This window comes from Molothrus ater, chromosome 8, assembly GCF_012460135.2.
Source record: "Molothrus ater isolate BHLD 08-10-18 breed brown headed cowbird chromosome 8, BPBGC_Mater_1.1, whole genome shotgun sequence".
NCBI lineage: Eukaryota > Metazoa > Chordata > Aves > Passeriformes > Icteridae > Molothrus > Molothrus ater.
Genome location: NC_050485.2, coordinates 33,470 through 43,315, shown reverse-complemented (window position 1 = coordinate 43,315; position 9,846 = coordinate 33,470). Strand labels below are relative to the sequence as shown.

Genomic DNA, 9,846 nt, shown 5'->3' with positions numbered 1-9,846 from the left:
ACGCAGGACTGCAGGAGTGGGGTGGAGCTTTCAGGATAGCTGCTGTAGAGACAGAAGACATCAGAAAACTGAATACCTTGCCAGGTCTCTCCGATGACCCCTCTGCTGAGGGACTGCTGAGAGTTGAAGAACAACAGGTACCAACAGCAACAGTACACTGTCAGCAATATCGTAGCAACAGAGACTCTGTGATTCCCATGCATGTGATGATTTGTAAACTGGAGAGCCAAGGAGTGGTCAGCAAGGCTCGTTCACCTTTAACAGCCCTATATGGCCAGTGCATATAGGAGAATGGAGACTGACAATAGATTATTGTGGCCTGAATGAGGTCACGCCACCACTGAGTGCTGCCGTGCCAGAAATGTTGGAGCTTCAGTACGAGCTGGAGTCCAAGACAGCAAAGTGGTACACGACCATGGATATTGCCAATGCCTTTTTCTCCATTCCTTTGGCAGCAGAATGCAGGTCTCAGTTAGCCTTCACCTCGAGGGGAGTGCAGTACACCTGGAACCAACATCCTCAGGGCTGGAAGCACCATCTGCCATGGACTGATCCAGACTGCACTGGAAAAGGGTGAGGCTCTCGAACATCTACAGTATATTGATGACATCATTGTATGGAGGAGCGTAGCAGGGGAAGTCTTTGAAAAAGGAAAGAAGATTATCCAGATTCTGCTGAAAGCTGGTTTTGCCATTAAGTGAAGTAAGGTTAAGGGACCAGCCCAAGAAATTCAGATTCTAGGAGTCAGGTGGCAAGATGGACGTCATCAGATCCCCACAGAGGGAATCAACAAGGTCACCTCTATTTCTCCACCTGCCAACAAGAAGGAAACACAAGCTTTCTTAGGTGCCGTATGCTTCTGGAGAATGCACTGAGGCTGTATTCCCGAATACAGCCAGATTGTGAGCCCTCTTTACCTCGTCACCCGCAAGAAGAACGAGTTCCACTGGGGCCCTGAATAGCAACAAGACTTCACCCAGATCAAACAGGAAATCACTCATGTGGTTGCCCTTGGCCCAGTCAGAATGGGACTGGAGGTGAAGGATGTGCTCTACTCTGTGGCTGGGAACCACGGTCTGTCCTGGAGCCTTTGGCAGAAGGTGCCTGGTGAGACTCGAGGTCGACCACTGGGATTCTGGAGATGGAGCTACAAAGGCTCTGAAGCAAACTACACTCCAAAAGAGAAAGAAATCTTGGCTGCCTATGAAAGAGTTCAAGCTGCCTCAGAAGTAATTGGCACCGAAATGCAGCTGCTTCTGGCACCCCGGCTAGCAGTGCTGCGGTGGATGTTTAAAGAAAAGGTTCCTTCTACACATCACGCCACCAATACCACATGGAGAAAATGGATTGCCCTCATCACCCAGCATGTCCATACTGGGAATCTGAATCACCCTGAGATTCTGGAAATTATAACAAACTGGCCTGAAGGGAAAACTTTTGGATTATCTTCTGAAGATGAAGAGGAGCAAGTGGCACATGCTGAGGAAGCCCCACCATATAATGAGCTACTGGAGCCTGACAGACAAAATGCTCTTTTCACTAATGGTTCCCGCTGAATTGTAGGCACTAACTGGAAATTGAAAGCTTCAGTATGGAGCCCCACAAGACAAGTTGCACAAGCTACCGAGGGACAAGGTGGATCGAGTCAGGTTGCATAGCTTAAAGCTGTCCAGCTGGCTCTGGATATTGCTGAACAAGAGAAGTGGCTGAGGCTCTATCTCTATACCAACTCATGGATGGTAGCTAATGCTCTGTGGGGGTGGCTGGATTGCTGGAAAAAGGCCAACTGGCAGTGCAGAGGGAAACCCATCTGGGCTGCTGAGATTTGGCAGGACATTGCCACCCAAGTAGAGAGGCTGACTGTGAAGATTTGACACATGAATGTGCTCGTACCCAAGAGTCAGGCTAATGAAGAGCATCACAACAAAGAACAGGTGGACCAAGTTGCCAAGGTGAAAGTATCACAGGTGGATTTAGACCGGCAGCACAAGGGAGAATCATTCCTAGCTCGTTGAGCCCATGATGCATCTGGTCATCAGGGAAGAGATGCATGTACCAATGGGCCTGTGAGCAAGGGGTGGACCTTACTATGGACAACATCTCACAGGTCATCCACAACTGCGAGACCTGCGCTGCAATCAAACAGGCCAAGTGGGTGAAGCCTCTGTGGTACAGTGGGTGATGGTTGAAGTACAGGTATGGGGAAGCCTGGCAAATTGACTTCATCACGCTTCCTCAAAGCCACCAAGGCAAGCACTACGTGCTAACCATGGTGGAAGCTACCACAGAATGGTTGGAAACCTACCCTGTGCTTCATGCTACTGCCCAGAACACCATCTTGGGCCTAGAAAAGTCAGTCCTGTGGAGACATGGCACCCCTGAGAGAATTGAGTTGGACAACAGGACTTATTTCAAGAATAGCCATATAAACACCTGGGCCATAGAACATGGTATTGAGTGGATCTATCATATCCCCTATCATGCACCAGCTACTGGGAAAGTTGAACTGTGCAACAGACTACTTAAGACTATCCTGAAGGCACTTGGCATAGGAACCTTCAGAAATTGGGAATTGAACTTAGCAAAAGCCACCTGGATGGTCAACAACCGAGGATCTATCCATCCTGCTCCTGCTCACTCTGAACCCCTGCACACAGGGGATGGAGACAAAGCTCCTGTGATACACATGAAAGGTATTTTAGGAAAAACTGTTTGGACTAATCCCATGGCAGGCAGGGGCAAACATATCCGTGGGATTGTTTTGGCTCAAGGACTTGGCTGCGCTTGGTGGGTAATGCAGAAGGATGGGGAAACCCATTGTGTAACACAAGGAGACCTAATTTTAAGAGAGAACTATGTATAAAGTTTCATTCTGTATTTTTTATATAGATAGATAGATACATACATATATTAATATCTGTAAGAGGGTATTTGTTTGGGTATGATGTAGATGGTAATAGACTAAGGGGTGGATTATTTCCTAGGTTACAATATAAGGATGTATTCTGTTCCCATCTTCAAGAGCTGTTGGAAACCAGGAGGAGCATTGTTTTTCCTTATCTCCTGTGAATGGGCCCATCAATGCCTTGCCCATGACTCAGAGATAATTCCCTCTAGTCCATTTCTTTAATGGACCCACTGCATGACTCATCGAATGAAATCAGTCCATTGTGAGATGCTCCACCTAGGGGGGAGGAGCTAAGCATCCCCACCTGGATATAATCAGGGTTTGGGCCAGAACAAGATGCCCTTGCCCACTGGTTTCCAGAGGACAAAGAGCTACCAGATGGTGTCTACAGGATCACCACTTCAACAAGACCATTTCGCCTGGACTACTACCACCACCCAAACTAGCAGGGTGTCAGGTTGTATTCTGACTCTGTCAGTGGTTTTTTCTTTAGCATTATTGCATATATTTTGTTTTCTTCCTTTTCCTAATAAATTGTATTTCTGACTTGGAGTCTCTCACTGGTTTTGCTTTCAAACCAGAACATCTGTCCTCTCCCTTATTTTGTCATCTCAACAACTGCTAAGGAAACCTTTCTAATCTTGTCAATTGGCAATGCAACTGCTCCTTAATTCAGGTTCTAAAGTCAGGCTCTGCCCATGCCATTGATTTTATTTTTTTTTTATGAGGTTGTTGGTGCTTAACAAGCTCAGTGCTGCTTTAAATGTCTCTCTTCCTATAGAAGAGAGAAATTCACTTCTGGGAACATTGCAGGATTTGAATGCAGAGTCACACTCATCTTTTGTTGCTTTGTTGTCTGCTTGGCATGGAACACGCTGCTTTGAAGAGGGATGTGACTAACAGACAGTCCACTTTACAAACACATATGCTTCCCTCTTCTTCTGAGACCTCAGCACAGAGCCCTCTTTGGCATGGTACTTCAAGGTAAGAAGGAGCGGGCAGAGGGCACTGCGAACAGACAGCAGTTTGCAGGTTGTATAAGAAAGAGGACTGCCCCTTGAATGTGGTGCCAATACAAACTTCCACCAGTTTCAGGGGTACACTTCAGCCAAGCTTGTTGTCCTGGCACATTTTTTCTCTGTGAAACGCTTTGTGGTATGATCTGGATGACAAGAGACGCAGAATACGGGGCTATATAGTGCTGAGAAGGTAAGTGTCTGGCCCCAGTGTCTCTTGGCAGAAGCAGTGCACTAGAGCCGTTGGCTGCTGCCACAATGATCTGTGTGAGAAACAGATGCCTAATCCCCTCCGGGAGAGTAAAAGCAGGATTGGTTACAAGAGTCGAAGAGCACTGGGCTGGTGGCTGCCGCATACCAGCTGTAAAAGGAGCATGACTCCTACTGGCCTACCAACCAAACTCATGGTGGCAGTGGTAAGGATTAAAGTTCAGTGAGAGCTATTTGGGCTGCTACCTATGGCCCTTCTGTGGAAACAAATGTGCCTACCTTTAGGTTCTGAGATCCAGAGAACACAATGGTAGTTGCAGCGGAAAAGGGAAGGACAGAGCGCACTGGTGAGTTTGATGTGGCTTACACAGGGCAGGCAGAAGGTGCAGCCCAAGTCTCGCTTTTATTTCTAGAGCCTTTTTCTACACAAACAGCTGCTGGATGTTTGCAACAAAGATGTGAGTGTGAAAAAGTGAGGGCAGGTCTATGTGGGAAAGAAGATACAAAGCATTGTGCGCAGTTTAAAAGCTGTTTAGAAAAAAAAGGAGTTACTTTGAGAACATCTTCTGTCTTGACACTTCCACCTGTGTGATCTTTAGCTGCTTTGGACATGTCCACAATGAAAGAATGTGAAAATATTTGCACTGCCAATGTCAGGTTGCACAGGAAAGAGGGTAGGTTGGCAAATGCCTTCTGTCCTGGCACATCTGTCAGTCAGAAGTCAGCTGAAAACACTGGGCTGTAGTGATAGTCTCTGTCACTTTGAGAGAATGTGCTGATGCACGTATATATATCATTGAGAAAGTCCGTGAGAATCGCTAGTATGTTTCATTTGGTTGACAGACTGCAAAGGGAGCGTTATGGCCAGCACTGCCTTTTTGTTGTAGGACTTTTCTTTGAGAGCAGCTGCCGCTGGACATTTTGAAGCGGTTTGGGATCTTCAAGCATTAGAGTGTAAGATGGTACCTAGATCTTGAGGGAAAGTGCATATCTCCAGGAAGCTGAATGCAGTTCAGTGGGTGCAAGTTACATGTTAAGCAGCTGATGGCCCAGAAAACTTTCTAAAATGAAGAGGCCATGCTGCAATTGCCTGTTATTTTGAAGCTTCTAAACTGTGCAGCCAACAATGAAATGATTCTTTTTCCTTCTCTGCTACATGCAGGATCCCATTCTGTCAGTACCCGAGAGCCAGGATCCACAGCGGAGCTCTTGTCCCTACACTGCTCCCACACGAACGGGGCTGGGCTAGAAAAGTGCTTGTCTTTTTCCTGGGCACTGTCAGCGCTCTTCTAAATAACCACACCACAGCATTGTCAACTCACAAAACCAGGACACGCACCGAGCCCAGCTCACAACCACCCCCAGGACCCAGCCAAGTCAGAAACGTCCCTGCTCTCCAATCAACTGTGTCAGGACAAAAGGATTTCACCGATCTTCCCCTTCCAAGTGGATACTCTTCTTTGCCCCACACTCAAAGGCCGACACCAGATCTTCTGCCCTAACAAACTTTTTCTCTCTCACAGAGCCTGGTAACAAACTTGAAAATGTCGGCCGAGCTCGCAAAACTGTTGGTGGAGAAAGCTCTTTGCTGCCTACAATTTCAATTGCACCCATCAAACTATAAACATGCACCCTGCTATCGCCACTTTCCTTCTCAGCTCTAGGTACCACCGTAAGCCTTCAATCTCTCAGAGTCAGGATCCAAATGGGATGGCACCAGGGACTGCTCACACAGTCCCTAAAGCTACAAGGGACAAAAACCTGTCCTGCAGAGGCCTGGCCTGGCCTCTGCATTCCCACTGACAGTTCAACAACTCTAACCCAGAGAACTGCCTATTGGGAAAAGCCTTTCAATTCACTGAGACCACCCAAAGTGGCCACCCAAACTTTGCCAAAGGGAGGAGGAACTAGAAGCCCATCTCAAAAGAAATGGCATCCCCTCCTCCAAAATCCAAAGCATCCAGGGCCTGATCCTCTACAAAGGTGTCAGACCACTGTTATTGGGCATTAACTGTGCGGGGCACTAGCTAGGCTGCACACCAAGACCCAGCGCAGCTCTTTACCTTGTCCAAAAGAAGTGTGCTGGCAGAATTTCAAGAAGGCTGCCTTGAGAAAGTGGAAAACACATGCCAAATGGATTCTTTCAGGAAGGAGACTGCCTTCCAAAGATGGATACCGACTCCATGATTGTACAAATTGAGTCAGTGCTTCCAAACCAAATATGCCAGGATAGAAAGTTGCTGCCGCCCTTAAGCTGCACGACACAGCTTCTTATCTGCACCTCCAACACTGGGGCTAAGTTCTTTCCTTCCCATGAGAAAGCATTGCTGTTCTCCTTCAGGAACTTACAGAGCAAAAGTTGCATACCACGTCCGGTACTGACTCTGTCCAACAATGGCTCCTACACAGAAAGGACCAGGACAGAAATGTCTTGCTGTACTATACCTTCCCACGATACCTTATCATCTACCCTACCAACATTGCCACCATATCTTTTACTTCCCAAGCAAGGAAAGGCTCTCCAAGTCACTTGGCTTTGCCTTTCCTCCAGTACCATGCCTAGTTTTCCTAGCCTACCCTACCCTAGCTTTGCTTGCTTGCCTATGTCTGCCTTGCCTAGCCCTTCAAATAACTTCCTGGCTTTGCTTTGCCTTGTCTCTACCACTCTTTGCCTTGCCTTCCATGCAGGTAAGGCAATGCAAAGGAAGTGTAGGCAATTGTAGGCAAGTCAAGGGACAGGTTGGCAAGACTGAAGCCGTGAGGGGAAAGCAAATGGAGTGGTAGGTGAGACAAGTCCCAGAAGTTAGAGGCAAGGCTGGGCATAGGAGGTGATGGTAACCGGAAGGGCTAGGCAAGGCCAAGCCCTGTAGGAAAACTGCAGGCAGGTCAAATGTGAGGCATGGGTATGCAAGGGAATGCAAAGCAATGGAGAATTAGCAGGGCATGGCAAGGAAACTGGTTGGTTGCCCAAAGCAAGGCAAGTGGCAGGTCCATTCAAAGACTGCTGGTACACAAAAGCGGCCCGGACCGACCGCTCTGTCCAGCCTTGATCTTGCATGGGTCATGTTTAATCTGCACCTAAGACACTTGAGTTGCCTGCTTTCCTTTGTATGCAAAAGAACTGTCATTCTGCCCCTGAAGCCCAAGGGTGAAAGATGAACTTTGTGTCCCTAATTCAAGACATTTAAGCATAGATGTCAGAAGAAAGCTGTCAGGACAGATAGGTGTGCTTGCACGTGGCCTCCTCCAGGCTTCCTCTCACAAGCTCCTGAAACGCTGGGGCCTTGAGAAAAAAAAGCCAGTGGAAGCCTGGAGAATCCTAGGAGAAGCAGGCAGGGCAATGCATGTTGAAGAGATTCCACAAAAAGAGAGGTGGTGAATTCCAGGTGGGGGACTGATGAGCAAGGTAATGCAAGGCAAGGAAGGGGTTCAAGGACAAGGCCAGGCAAGTGGTGGCTTTGCCAGGCAACACAAAAGAGAGGGAGACAAGGCAATAAGAGTCCTAGAAGGAGAAGGAAATGAAAGATTGGAGCTGGACAAATGGGAAGGAAAAGAAGGATAGGTGAGCAAGTCAATACAAGGCACTGGCTTGGTATGAAGGGCAAGGGAAGGACATGCATGGGTCAGGAAGGCAAGGGAAAAGAAAGGAATTGTCAGCAATGACAAGAAATGCAAGATTGGGTAGGAAAGGCAAGGCAATGTGGGGGAGGGATAGGCAACACAATGGGTATCTTAACAGGAAATGTCCATGCACAGCAAGGCCGAAGGAGAAGTGGTAGAGAGGTCAAGGTGGGAAATAGGTGAGTGTGTGCAGCTAAGAAAGAAAGAAAGAAAGTGCGTAGCTCTCGTGTGTGTGTGTGTGTGAGTGAGTGAAGTTTGCAGGATGTAAAGCAAAGTGTCTCTTGATTGTGGAGTGAATGGATGTTTTCGAACGTAAGTGGCAAGGTCCAAGCAACCTTTTCATCCTGGTACATCTGTGTCTGTGAGACATAGTCAGAAACGTCTCCTTTTAGATTCAGACTGCAAGCAGGACATAGAATGTGACTGTGTGAATAGCTGAGCAGGAAAGCACATCACATCAGCATTTTTCAACAGAAGCAGTTAGTGCAAGAAGGAGATGGACGTGTGGGACTCTAGCAATATGGCAATGCACTCAGCTGAGAAGCAAAGTGCAATCCCTCGGTGTGTGCTCTGAAAATAAAAGGCTGCAAGGAAAAAGCAAGGGGACAGGTCAGTGAAATCTTTCTGTCCTGGCACACTGAGCTGTTTGAAGGTGAACCGCTGTTTGGTTTCACTAAGGACTCGGAGACATGGAGAGGATGTGCTTGTCCATGTAGCTGAGAAGGAAAGTGAGAATCACCAGTACGTTTGGCAGAGTTTGTAGGCTGCGAGGAGAAGGTGACGGCCAGGCCTGGCTTTTGGCTGTGGCACTTGTTGCAAGGAAGAAGGTGCTGGATGGTTAAGCTTTTGGGGATCTGCAAGAGTGAAAGACTACGCTGGTACCTCATAAAACTAATGCTTGTTGATCATCTGGCTGAATCTATGACATAAACCAGAAGTGAAATTTCCCCCCATTTCCCTCAGTTTTTTCACCTTTTCATCCAACAGCCTGGGCCTTTTTCAAGCTGCTGTCAAACGCCTTGCCTTGGAAGCTAGAAGTATCTCAGTTCACCTGCTAAGAAACATGGAAAACAGCTCAAGTCAATTTCAGAATTGCCCTGAGCAGAGCTGGTGTTCGGTACCGTAAATTTCCATTGCGAATATGTGCAAAAATCACCATTTTATTAGGCAAAGATTTGAAATACACTAGCAGCTTCATCTTCTTGTCGCTGCAGTCCTTGGAAGTTTTGCTATTTACTGAAACAGGAAACAGGTCAAACACGAGAAGCTTAAGAATCCAAGCTCACTGCCATTGTACAAATAGCACAAACTTGATGAATTCAAGTTACCATTGTAACATACAGAATGGCTCTAGTCAAGCAAATGGATGTGTCGTCCTTCACGGGGGCAGAAAACCTTTCTACCACGTGAACTCTGGGAGTAATCCATCATGCCTCAGTGTGCTGTGGCTGGTCAGAGAGCTACACGATGGGTCTCTTTGCCTATGGCACTCTCAGGGCTCAAAGCTGCACATAAACTCCCCTCCTTACAGACACGCTAGTAAAGCCCACCGAAAATGCCGTTCTCCAGAAACTGAAACTTTCTTACTCAAACCAGCTAGGAGTTCCCAGCATCACGCTGGGCACTTCTGTCCACAGATGGCTTTGCTTTTAATGAACCAGAACAGAGCTGCGTTTTTCTAGTCTTTAGCTCTACTAAGGTATTTGATGTAACATGGCGAGAAAAAATCTCTTTCGACAATGATAAATAACAGAGGGGATAATGTACCTTTTGCTGCTATCTTCTTTTGCTGCTCCATCTTGCTTGCTTTGTTATTGCTTTCTGTCAAAGAAACGCCAGCAAAATCCCTCATCAAGTCCTGCTGTGAAGACAGACTGCCAGAAAGGTAGAGAAACTTTGAACCTTTTCAAGACCCTTGTAGCACATGACTTGGTCAATTGGTATGCAGATCCTTTCTTCCAGCAGGACTTTTTTGCACCGTAAGCACACATTGAACTGAATCCAGTACAAAAGCAGTGAATAGAGGAACTTTTCTTTTCATTGGAATGGTGATAAAAATGCATATCAAATAAAAGCATTTTAGAGCAGCAG

At 47.1% G+C, this 9,846-nt stretch overlaps 1 long non-coding RNA gene across 1 annotated transcript; it reads right to left on the bottom strand.

Moving 5' to 3' along the window:
* Nucleotides 1–8,530: 8,530 nt before the first annotated feature.
* On the bottom strand, nt 8,531–9,602 carry LOC118688596 (uncharacterized). Its single transcript, XR_004980483.1, has 3 exons — nt 9,523–9,602; nt 8,728–8,809; nt 8,531–8,609 (listed from the first exon to the last, which is right to left on the bottom strand). It is a non-coding gene; the product is annotated as an uncharacterized LOC118688596 (long non-coding RNA).
* Nucleotides 9,603–9,846: the final 244 nt, after the last annotated feature.